Source organism: Lutra lutra, chromosome 2, assembly GCF_902655055.1.
Source record: "Lutra lutra chromosome 2, mLutLut1.2, whole genome shotgun sequence".
NCBI lineage: Eukaryota > Metazoa > Chordata > Mammalia > Carnivora > Mustelidae > Lutra > Lutra lutra.
This window is the reverse complement of record NC_062279.1, coordinates 19502487-19514783: the sequence shown is the minus strand read 5'-3', so window position 1 is coordinate 19514783 and position 12297 is coordinate 19502487. Positions and strand designations below refer to the sequence as shown.

The window sequence follows — 12297 nt, the reverse complement described above, 5'->3', positions numbered from 1 at the left end:
TTTGTTGGAAGCTTTTACAGGAATGGATGGTGGATTTGTCAATCCTTTTTTGCATCTACTGAGATGATCATATGTCTGTTTTCTCACTTAGATTGTTGCTATCTTTACCTACACTGGTCAATTTAAAAATGTTAAACCAAGTTTGAGTTCTTGGGAAAAATTCAAGGTCTCTGGCCCCTTTCAATTGCTCCAGGATACAGGCTTTGGTGCCCTGTCTGCTGGAACTGCCTTCCTGCCTCCCCGAAGCCCTCCTTTCCAACTCGAAACCTTAGCTCCTGATTTTCTCCTGGTCTTCTTCATGGGCAATGTGGCTTGAATCTACTGTCCCAGCTTTCAGCTCAGCTTACCCTCCAGGGCAACACTTCTAGCATTTGCCTTCTGGGGGATCACATTAGAATTTAGGCCAGAGGCACCCACCTCAGGCTTTGTGGGACCAATTAGGTTGTCCCTTCCTCTCCAGCCTCTCTCAGCAGAGTGGCATATAGTTTCATAAATTTATTTATTTATCTGTAATTTTATTAGCTCTCCCATTTATAACACAGAAGAGAAAATTATAAATAAAAATAAGATATGTAGTCAACTACATATATGGTTACATCTATAAATATACACATTAATATAATAAAAATTATATAATTAAATAAATTAAACATAAAGTAAACTAATGTAAATATAAACATTCCTTTGAAATATTAAACACCGAAAATCCAGAGTAGTATAGAAAGGAATTTGCTTTACGTCTAGAGTAGTATAGAAAGGAATTTGCTTTTTGTCTGTAGTTTCCTTTTTCTAAATAATCTGTGACAAGGCAGAATAAAGTGGGTATCTAATAAGGGTCAATATTCCAAATTCCTACCTTTTTTGATGTGATTTTTGTGCCTGTGTATGTAACTGAAGGAAAAAATCGCTGAATGTAGAAAACTCGTTTCAAAATGCCACACACTCCAAAGACTATCACATAAAGCGAAGAGGCTAAGCCAGACAGAGTAAATTACTCAGAAGAAATGTCCACACAAGAGGAAAGTTAGGAATTAGCAGCATGGCCCATTTTTCTGAACACAAAGACTAATAACTATGGACTGTTCCCCACACTGCAAACACTGTGTTCTAAGAGCATGCTTTCAATGGCTTTTCTGGACCTCGGGACACAGTTCTCCGTGGAAACAATGTTTTAACGATTTCCAGGCTGGTCTTTGAGACCAGTGGTCCCTGATCTGCTACTGAAGCCAAAGCGCCAGATATTGACGAACAGAAATGGTAGGAAAAATAACAATGTTATTACCAGGAATTAAAAAAAAAAAATGAACATGCAAGGAACTATGGAGTCCTTTTTTTAAAAGTGTAAACTCCGTGGGGAGCTGAAAAGGGGTCTCTTTCCGGTCACACGGGTGAGGAGGTGGATGAAAGACCAATCCAATTCTGAAGAACATTTCTGGGTGTTAAAGATCGGCAGCGCTACTTATCATCATGTAATTGCTGGTGAGGATACGTGGATTTCCTTACTACGGCTGCTCGTCTTCCACTCTTCACCTGTGAGTTAAGGATTTTTCCTTTTGTGTTGTGTTTTTGTTTCTTTTTCCTTTACCTTCGAAAGGTAGCGGGGAGAGGGGTACTCTCTTGTCTGCCGGGTGGAACGGAGCAAGGTAGAAAAGAACAATTAGAGAGAGGAGTGTGTTACACAGTATCGACAGAGCGACAAAGAGGAGGCGGGAAAACTAGGAGGATGTGATCTTCTGAAAGGAAGAGGAAGAAGGCAGGGTGTGACTGAACCGGTCTCGGGGGACATTGTCAGAGGACATCGACCAGGGTGACACCTGCAGCCTTGCGTGGGGCAGCGAGGAGCCTTCAGAGAGAGACCCCAGTGGCGCGTGGAGGATCATGTGCTTATCATCTAAAGAGCGAGGAGCTAGCATTGTATGAATACATAGTTTTAAAAATTGTATCAATAGGGGCGCCTGGGCTCTGCCTTGGGCTCGGGTCATGATCTTAGGGTCCTGGGATGGAACCTGCATCCGGCTCTCTGCTCAGCAGGGAGCCTGCTTCCCCCCTTTCTCTGCCTGCCTCTCTGCCTACTTGTGATCTCTGCATGTCAAATAAATAGATAAATTTTTTTTAAAAATTGTATCAATAAAACAAAACTGGCATATAAATCTACATGTTTCTAGAGACCAAACAGAAGCACGGTTTAGAGCAAACCTTCAAAAGAAAAAGCCCTTAATGAATCACAGATAAATATTTATGCAGATCTTAGAAGCTTTGCTGTTACCTTTCAGTTTAGAATGCTTTGATTTTTTTTTTCTTTAATTTATTTATTTATTTATTTGACAGAGAAAGATCACAAGTAGGCAGAGAGGCAGACAGAGAGAGAGAAGGAAGCAGAGTCTCTGCTGAGCAAAAAGCCCGATGTGGGGCTCCATCCCAGGACCCTGAGATCATGACCTGAGCCGAAGGCAGAGGCTTAACCCATGGAGCCACCCAGGTGACCCTAAAATGCTTTGATATTAAGGTGCTATCTGAAATAGGGTTCCTTTTGAAAACCATGGATTGAGTGCAAGAGAAAGGGCACTACTGGGAGTACTTTTGGCAAGCCTTTCTTTCATACCCACTCGGCTAGGGACAGGGGATGCCCACCACAGCGTTCCCTCCCTGGAGGAGCTCACGACACACGGGACAACGCAGACACAGACTCACAGTTGCCGTGCGAAGTGACATGTGACACTTAAAAGAGAAAACGTATACACTGCTGTGGAGGACTGGGGAGAGCAGAAGGACTGACAAAGCAAGAGAGTCCAGAAAACCTCCTGCAAGATCTTTGAACCTTTGACTTGGCCCAGAAGGACTGTCTCCCAGCAAGCCCCTCGAGGTCGTCATGCCAGCAGCTGCGGCTGTTTCTCGCATTTTCTTCCTGCTTTTACCCATGTCTCCTGCAGCCACCTGAGCCTTGGCAAGTGGCCGGGGGAAGGGAGAAAACCGGTTCAGTGGAGCCTTTTTATATCACAAGATGCTACATCTGTGGATACAGATAGAACAGCCTCAGTAAAAATAGCTTCCGCTAAAAATATCAAGGGAGCTGCAGTGACCCCAAGCAATTCTGTCTCCAATCTTGCGCTCATCAAAGGCTAAAACTAAGCACAGCATACAGAACACATGGGCTCCATTTGCGAACGCCAGTGTCGTCCTTCCACCAAATAGGTTCCCGATCATCGTTTGCTGCTTGGAATTCGTATTGGCAGCTGAGGTTAAAGAAAATCACTATTCAGAGAGCATTAGTGCAAGACATGGGAAAGTAAGGCCATGGATTTGTGTCTAACACCCGACCATGTACGATGGAAATGAATGAAATTCAGTCTGAATTAATGAAAATAAAAGTAATGAAGTCATCTCTTTTCAGGAAGAGACACAAACAGCAGGTTGGGAGATAAAATTCCAAAGATAACAAAAATAGCCCCATCGGTTGTATTAAAGTGAGAAAACGAACAACAGCCTGATTAAGGTGCTGGTCTCCGCTGCCTGGAGGCCAGGCTTCCTGGGAAAGAAGGGGGGGGCAAGGGGGGAAAATTGGTGGGTGGAGGGGAGGCTGAGGTAAGTTCCTTACACCTCGAATAGATAAAAGAGGCACCCACATGCTCCCTTAGATGACTCCAGAACTAAGCAATGAGTGAAGAAAATCAGATTGAGACCATTTCTGGCTGGAGAAATCTTCATCACTGCCAGCCCCAGAAATGGTCATTTCTGGAAAAAGGCACCTAACCAGGAACTCCATTCCTGAAGCCTACACCTTTTCTTCGTACATTCAGGAAGTATTAATTGAGCACTTACCATGTCCTGGATGTTTTCCCTTGCTTTGGGGCAAAATCCCTGAACTTGAGTTCCTCTCAGCATACTTCTAAGTTAATTAGAATTTTCTAGATATGATGTATTCAAAACCAAATATAGAAATGAAGTGGAGAGTGAGGATAGAAATATAGCTACCATTAGTTTGTTTTAATCAAAATGCATTTATTGGTCTCATGGATGGCCTTTTGAATAAGTGAAAGTGATGCTTTGAACTATAAAATAATATACTAATAACATAGTATTTTATCAACTTTGTATATTGGAGTTCCATCACCGAAATAGTTGAAAACCACTAATCTATGCTTGTGTCCTACACCTGACAGGAATCCCTTCCGATGGCCTAGATCCATGCTCACCTGTCTTGTCCCTCCAGGGACAATGTAGCCCATGTCATTTTTGAAAGTTCTTTTCTTTTTTTTTTTTTTTAAGATTTTATTTATTTATTTGACAGAGAGAGAGAGAGAGAGAGCACAAGCAGGGAAAGTGAGGGAGGGAGAAGCAGGCTCCCCGCCGAGCAGGGAGCCCAAGGCGGGACTCGATCCCAGGATCCTGAGATCACAACCCGAGCGGAAGACAGACACTTAACCAACTGCGTCACCTAGGCGTCCCATTTCCGGAAGTTCTACTGGAAATTTTTTCTTGGTACTTTATTACCTCACGTGTGGATTTTTTTGCTGACCAACCTCTCGCGCTGCTTTCCATAAAATTTCATGGCGGCATATTTCTGTTCTGTTTTCATACCTGTTATTACAGAAGCTCCTCTACTATAGTGATCTAGACTTTGCAAAAGGAATGACCCCAAAACTTCCAGACTTAAAACAAAAGCAGTTTAGTATGATTTCATGATTCTGCAGGTTGACTGGTGGTTTTCCTGGCAGTGCCTCGACCTGCTCGCAGGTGTGTATTCTGTCAGCCGGTGGGCTGGGGGACCAGCCAGGGGTCTCGGTTCCCCTCCTTGTGATCTTTCCACACTGCTAGCGTGGGTTCCTTTGCAACTCATCAGTCTCAGTGTAGTCAGACTTTTTACATGGCAGCTGGCTTCCTGAGAGAGAGTGAGAGAGAAAGCCGATGCTGCCAAACTCTTAAATCCTGGGCTCAGACCTCCCAAAATGTCATTTCTGTTGCAGTCTGACAGGGACAGAAGTTAAAGCAAGTAAAACAAATTGCAAGGCCAGGCCAGATCCAAGGGGGAGAGGAAACCCATTCCACGTTCCACTTGCTTGAAAGCAGCAAGAACATGCATCCAAGGTGAGAGTGTTGGTGGCCATATTTGCATACAACCAACCACAGCCTGAAAAGCATTTTTTTCTCCTTCTTCTGTAGGCTCCAATGGCCAAGAGAAGTTTATGGCTGTGGTCCTCCGACAGGTCATTGCAGAGGTGAACACATTATTCTTTTAAGACCTTTAAAATCAGATAGGCTCTTTTCCTCCCCGCTGATGTAAGGGAGCCAAAACTTAACTTCTTATCTTTTGGGGGTCCCCAGTTGGGTCCAAGGATCAAATAGACGTAAGACTGGTTAAGAGGAGAAAAGCATACACATTTCTTTCTACATGTTCATGGAAGTCTCTACACACACACAAAAGGCGGGAAGCCTGCTTCTCCCTCTCCCTCTCCCTCTCCCACTCCCCCTGCTTGTGTTCCCTCTCTCGCTGTGTCTCTGCCAAATAAATAAACCTCAAAATAAAAAAAAAATGAAGACTCAAAGAAGTGGCAAGATATAAATGCTTTTATAGTGAGTTGAACAAAGACAAGCAATTATGAAAAAGCAACCAAGCCACTTGGGGAAGTTAGAGGAAGCTGGGAGTCATTTAATACAATCCCTGTATTCGGAATCCTCTCGGCTTCTACTCCCTCCTCCCTGGTGATAAGAATGTTTCTTTCTTCCTGATAGAGAACGTGTCTCACAGGGGAGTTTTTATGTTGCTTTCGGGAACAAAAAGGCTGGTTAGGGCACCTTTCTTAGCACCTTTCTTGTTTTTCAGTGCCTTTAGCTCCAAATGAGCCTTATACCAAAGTGGCCCATTTCGGGGTGGCACGTTCTGCTCCCCTTCAGTGGTCTAACTTCTACTCGACACCTATTTCCAAATCAGATCAGTTTCACCCGTAAGGAAAATCTGTCGGGCAGACACGCCCTCTGTAGGATGACTGGCACATGCGTTGGAGTTGTCTCGCAGTTTGTTTACACAGATTGGTCCCCCAGCTCAGGTGGCAAAAGGGGAGCGGAATTCCGCCCTTGTTCCCCTCACTAAGCCTTGCACCCCTGTGTGGCTCTGAGTCTTCTATCCACCTTGGACACAGCACCACAGTGGGCTGATCCCAAGAGGCCTGGGCGTCCATGGCTTGTCATCAGGGCTTGTCACCAAGCCTAGTGATTTGCTCCTTTCCCCATGTTCAATGCCGGGTGACCTACTAGCCTTTTTCTTAAACCTGCCAAGCACCCACCCTCCTCCCCCTACCCCCACCCCCCATGTCTTTCCGCCCCCGCCCCCAAGTTTGGTAGTTTTTCTTCCCAGTCTTTTGCTAAACGTGACCGACTGGTTAGAGTAGCTCTTTCAACACATTCTTTGTGATACTGAATTGTTCCTCTGGGTGGATGAGTAATGTCTCCTGTGCACGTGCTTTTCCGACACGTTTTCGGTTGTTTCTGTGGCTCTTTCCATTGTGAGTGTGTGTGCTTCTTCAAGCGAGCCTTTTAACAACCTTATTGTGTTTGCATTTATTGGAGGGAATGGAATAAAAAGTGCTCCTAAAAGGACCTACATGCTCAATGTAACCATAATAAACACACCCTAGACTAATGGCTAACTCCCGGGCAAAACCATAGAGTTTTGCTCTATTCAGACTACCAAGAGGGTGCGTAGCTGATACCGCCCTCTGCTGGTTTGTCCTGTTTTTGCTCTAAAAATAGACGTGCTCCTATTTGTGACCGCTTGCCCGTTCCAAGTTCAAGTATCAGAGTTTCCGAATGTGACTAGAAAGAACAGTCTGTCTTCTGGAGACTCTGTGGAGGATGATTCACTGTTTCACAAGCGCTAATTGTTTGCTTTTAGAGCACTTAAGTAATCACACAATTTTTCAACTAATTGTGTTTTTGTAAAAATAGCATTTTATGAGTTGAATGAGTCTTGAAACCCTTAGTGAACATAGTTAAGCCATCCCAGTTGAATGATAATCCTTTTTTTTTTTTTTGAGAAAAAAGATTCTCCAGCACTTATAGCAAATAATTTTTGGATTAAGTTTCAATGTAAAGACACTTTGCCTACTTCTGTTTACCTCTGTTGATGCTACTACAAAGGGAGCTCATTCTCTCTCTTCATTTTGAGCACAGCTCCGCCTGTCTCGGTTCTCAAAGCCTTTCCACACAGTTCTGGTCTAACACGGCGGCTGTGCACGCGGCTCCCGTGGGAGATGTCGCCTTTTCTTCCTTGGGGACCTGCAGGGCCCAGAACTGTTTCTGCTGCATGGAAGTCACCTTGGTGAGTGTCCCAGCACCTCCTCTTGCTCAAGGGGAGGTTCCCCTGAGATCTGTCTTTTCTGAATCACTGTAGCACCTGTCTGAGCACCGTAGTACGTGTTTAATAAATATTCCTGGGAGAAAATAAGTGTCTTAACTATTCCTCAGAGCCTGGTACACCACCACCTGGGCCTCTGCTTTCTGGCTCTGGTTCAGGTCTTTTCTAGGCTCTCCAACAGCGCTGTGGAAGTGGAGGAAGCCAAAGTGTTTATTTTGATGATGGTTGCTATTTTCAATTTGATCAGTGCTACTTCAGAAATGAGGGCGGCCCGTGGTTGCTCCTTTTAACTATATTTCCCCAAAACGGTGATATTTAAAGGCTGGTAGAGAAATAGCATCTCCTAAGTTTTGAGCCAGAAGCCAGGGACTGGTAGCCAGCTGTGGGGGGACAGTGGGGTCAGGAGCGCTGTCTTGACCACTTCCTGCTGGGTTTGGACATCCTTCTCACATGGGCTCCACTTCCCTGCCTTTCCATGAGAATCTGGATTGGATGACTTCTCGGCTTTCAGCCAAGTCAATGACCTCCGATGCTACTGAGGTTTTATTACGCAGAAGAGCCATGACTTGAGTCTCTCTCTGGCTTTGGACGCCTGGTCCAGGGATCTTTCCATGGCCCCAGTTAGTTTCTCCTCCTTCCGTGCTTTTTGGAGCCTCTACAATTAGAAGCAAATTCACTTTGAAAGCGTGGCACCAGAGCGCTAATTTAAAGGCACTTTCTACTAGGATTCTCTTCTCTTTTTCTCGGTGTTTGATAGCCATGCTCGCTCATAGCAAATGTTCCTTTTTCCGTCTTAAGTTTATCCTCTTTCTGCAGTACTCTGCTTTTCCTCTGATTTAACTGAATTCTGTTTCTGCTACCTTTCCAAAGCACTAAATTTCCCTTGAATCAAAACCTTGTGAATATATCTTCTTCCCCAGCCTTCATGTATATTTCACTCGGCTTCCTCATCTAAGTCACTGGTGAAAATCTAATACTGTAACTGAATAAGTGAAATAAAGCTTCCTGAAAGTAGTTTCTTCATGTTACTCCCCCCATGAAAAGCCTGCATTCCATCTTCCCCAAACTCTTTCTCGTATGTTTGATCCCAGCTGTGCAAAGCCCAGTGGGTCAAGGAGAGGCGCCTGCATTCAGAGTTGCTGGTTGCGGAGAAAAGCAAGGAAAGGAGTAAGGTATGAAATTATGGCAGTAACCAAACAAGGCTTTTACAAAGGGCTTGCATCAAAATTGAAGCGTAGGTACCTGTACAAGGTCAACATGAGGATGTCTGGAAGGTGGTTGTTCTGAGGATGGAGGATTCTATGGAGACGTCTTGGCAGAATCATGAACATAAGGATGCCAGCACCTGCCATGTGATCTCACTGGAAGGCTAGGTAAAAAGAGAAAAATAAAGTTTCAGGAAAACTAAACTTTTTCAGTTTCAGTTTCAGGAACTAGGTTCAGAACCCTAAACACCTCTCACTTTTATAGGATGCAGAAGATTGTTCTCTTTATCCTACAGGAAATGGGATTTTTTTTTCAGATCTACAGTAACTTTATTTTTAAAAAGAATTTATTTATTTGAGAGCAAGAACTCAAGACAGAGAGACAGCATGAGTGGGGAGGCAGAGGGAGAGGGAGAAACAGGCTCCTGGCTGAGCAGGGAGCCTGACACCGGGCTCGATCCCAGGACTCTGGGACCACGACCTGAGCAGAGGCTTAACTGACTGAGCCACCCAGATGCCCTTATGGTAACTTCATTTCAACAGAGAAACCAGGCTGCAGTAAGTCTGCATGATTGGAGTAGACGATCTTTCCCAAGGGTGACACCTGAGCCCAGCTGGCAGCACAGAAAGGTTAAAACCGAAGCCCAGATACTCCTCTTTCCTGGTCGTGCCCCGCATTGCCTGCTCATGATGGGAGGTGAGAGTCTGCACAGCCACACAGAAGGAAGGGAGAGATCCAACTGCACAGAGACAGCATCCCGACAGGAGACCAGCTCTCCTCGTAGAGGATGCAGAACCGAAAGAGCAGTTGCCCACCCTCCACTGTTCTCTGATGAGAAAGGCGAGGAGAGCGGAGGAACGGAAGATCGGGTTCTTTACTCTTCAAATAAGTAAATCCTATAGGATGGGGTTGCTGGCCAAGCTAGCGGTAGACTAGGATGAAAATCTAGTCTAGGTGTAGATCTCGGCATCTCAGGAAAAGAATAGCAATGATAAGGGAGAAGAGAGGGACATTAAAATGCCTGGAGGTATTAAAAAGAAGAGCCCCGCCCCCATTTATTTTCTTAAATAAGACAGGAAACAGCATCTTTTCCTTGCCACAGGGGCAGCAGCCCTGCTGGTTTTCAGGCAGCAGGATCTCTGTAACAAGGGCTGTTGATAAGCTTGTGGGATCATGGGAGGACAAACACGATCTCCTGGCCGAATGAGCTCTTCCCACAATGCATCCGATGGGCGCTAATCTCAAGCTGGATCTACAGAGGTACCCCTAGCACCACAAGGGGCTGTAGTCAAAGCTTCTGGAATATCGCAGTGGCATGATCAACTGCTTTTGGAGGGGGGTGCTATGTCTTCTTGTACATGTAAACTCTTTTGGAACAGTTAGAGTTAAAGGATGAGCCGGAGTTTGGGTTTTGAGCCACAAAGTTTCAGACACCCACCACAGATGCCCCTGTCCTATTTCACTACACATTCTTTTCTGAGAAACACAGTCAGTGGTTGAGTGTTAGAGACTATGGTTGAAAGCAATGACCTGCTCGCCATTGTCTGCGATCCTTTCTCTGTGTGACTCTCACAGCAGTGGGGTCTGTAGGCAGGAAGGCTGTGTCTGTTCCCTCTCAGCAGGGAAACTACTGGAGACCCTGGTGAATGGCATGGACAAGGTGGCCCAAGTGGCCGGAGTTGACCCCAGCCACAGAGATGTGGCTGTCCTTTGTCATGCAGATGGTGAACTCCTTGGTCATCCTCCACCGGCTCAAGCTTTAGTGCTGGGAAACCAAACATGCCATCTGGTCAGTCACGGGCTACCAGCTGTGGGAGGAACCGCCCTTCTTGAGGCTGGAGACCAGCTGAGTCCCCACGCCCATGATGCAGCCAGCCATGCCTTGGACTTCCTGCCACCATCAATTTGCAGGTCAGGGCCGGTCAGGATGGTTGAGGCAACCCATGCCCCATTGATTAGACGGCTGGAATATACTGGACGGATCAAGATCTTTAACTGTGACTCCACAATTTTGGCATCAGTGTCTCTGTAGACCACAGTGAAGCCTCCCACATGCCCACCCATGTTCTTGGTACAGGGTTGGCGGAGACCAACATGAATGCCCTGGTCGATGAAGTGGCCTACAGCCCACCATCTTTGTTACCATCACCACTGGCAAAGCCTTGGTTGACCATGTCAAAGAATGTGAAGAGATTGTTTTTCTCCACCACTGTTGCTATTTCCTTCTGCTGCTCAGGGTGAGGGTCCACTCCCTCAGGATTGTGGGCACAGTCCTGCAGGAGAAGAACACTTTGCTGTGGCATTTAGGAAATGTCCTCCATAGCACCTGTGACATCAAAGCTGCATGTCTTGGGGGTCATAGTAACGAGAACCATGTAGCTGCATGCCAGCATCCCTGAAGACTGGTGTGTGGTTTCTGCGGGACTGTTTGGGCAGGAAGACATCTTGGCTGAACTTTAAAAATCTTTGAAGAAAATTAGCTCCAATCCTCCAGCCAGTTCCAGAAAGGTCTGCGGGGTGACATAATGGCTATGTTCAACACATGGGGATAGAGTGTCCTCACCTGGGGATAGTTTTTTTATATGCCTTAACGAAATTCAACAAGTCCTTCAATGGGCACGTATTCTTTGCCCAAATTTTTTGCAGTAATCTGGGCCTCTGCCTTCCGGACATAAGGAGCACATAAAGCTTTCCATGATCATCCTAATGGGCACCAACTCCCAGATGCCTCTTTTTACTGTTGGCGTCTCTCTTAAAGGCTTCCGAGACACCCGGGTGGGATCTGGGGCCCCGTCTCCACATGGGCCCACCAGGAGCTGGCTCTGGCAGAAGCCACGGTAGCAAAGTCTGGGTGGGAAGTGGCGGCGACCCTGGGCAGGATTCAACTAGGATGTGGCAGGGCCATTGCAGGGGGCCAGGGTGGGGGCTGAGGGGAGGAAAGCGGTGGGCAGCTACGGGGCAGAGCAGAGGGCCACTAGTGGGATGTCTTTAAGCAGGAGAATGACATGATCATATTCTGATGTTACAAGGTCAATGTGATTGTGGTGTTTCTTTCCCCTCGAAGCTGTGTGTTCTAGCTCTTTCTGAACACCTCAGGGTACCTACCATGTGCTATGAGATTTGCTGAATAGACACCTGATGATTATGAAAGAGCAGAGAACAGCAGGCCCCAAACCGGCCTTGGGCAGACAATGTTCTGATACCTCCTCTCCTAACAGCCTTAAAGTTCCTTAAGCACTTTTCTTTCTTCTTCAGCCAATATTGGTTGAAGGGAATTCCAACTGTAGAAATATCCTTCATCATCTGCACCTTGTTAAAATAAACTCACTTCTTTCTGTTTATGTTCTACACAGATATCAAGTAGAGTCAGTGATCAGTTTCCTTCCTCCGTTGAACAGTTACTTACTGAGCACCTGCTAGGGTCTAGGCATTGTACTTGGTTTGAGAAGGAGTCCACATTGCCACCAGCACCAACAAAATCACTTCAATACCAAGGGATGATTATATTTTATCAAAAGTTCAAACGTGGTAGTTATTTGGGGGGGGTACTCTTAAAGTATTTTCCAATAAGAAATAAATGACAAGTGACAGTTAAGTTTTCAAACGAGTCCAGAAAATCTTATGTAATTTCAGGGTGGTAACAAAAGAATTAGCTCAAGCCCCTTCTCTCTCTCTCTCTCTCTCTCTCTCTCTCTGTGTGTGTCTATCTTGATGATAAAGAGGTTACACAATGCTGCTTT

The 12297-nt window shown here is 45.6% G+C and overlaps 1 pseudogene; it reads right to left on the bottom strand.

Moving 5' to 3' along the window:
- Positions 1 to 10184: 10184 nt before the first annotated feature.
- On the bottom strand, positions 10185 to 11462 carry LOC125091799 (aspartate aminotransferase, mitochondrial-like; annotated as a pseudogene).
- Positions 11463 to 12297: the final 835 nt, after the last annotated feature.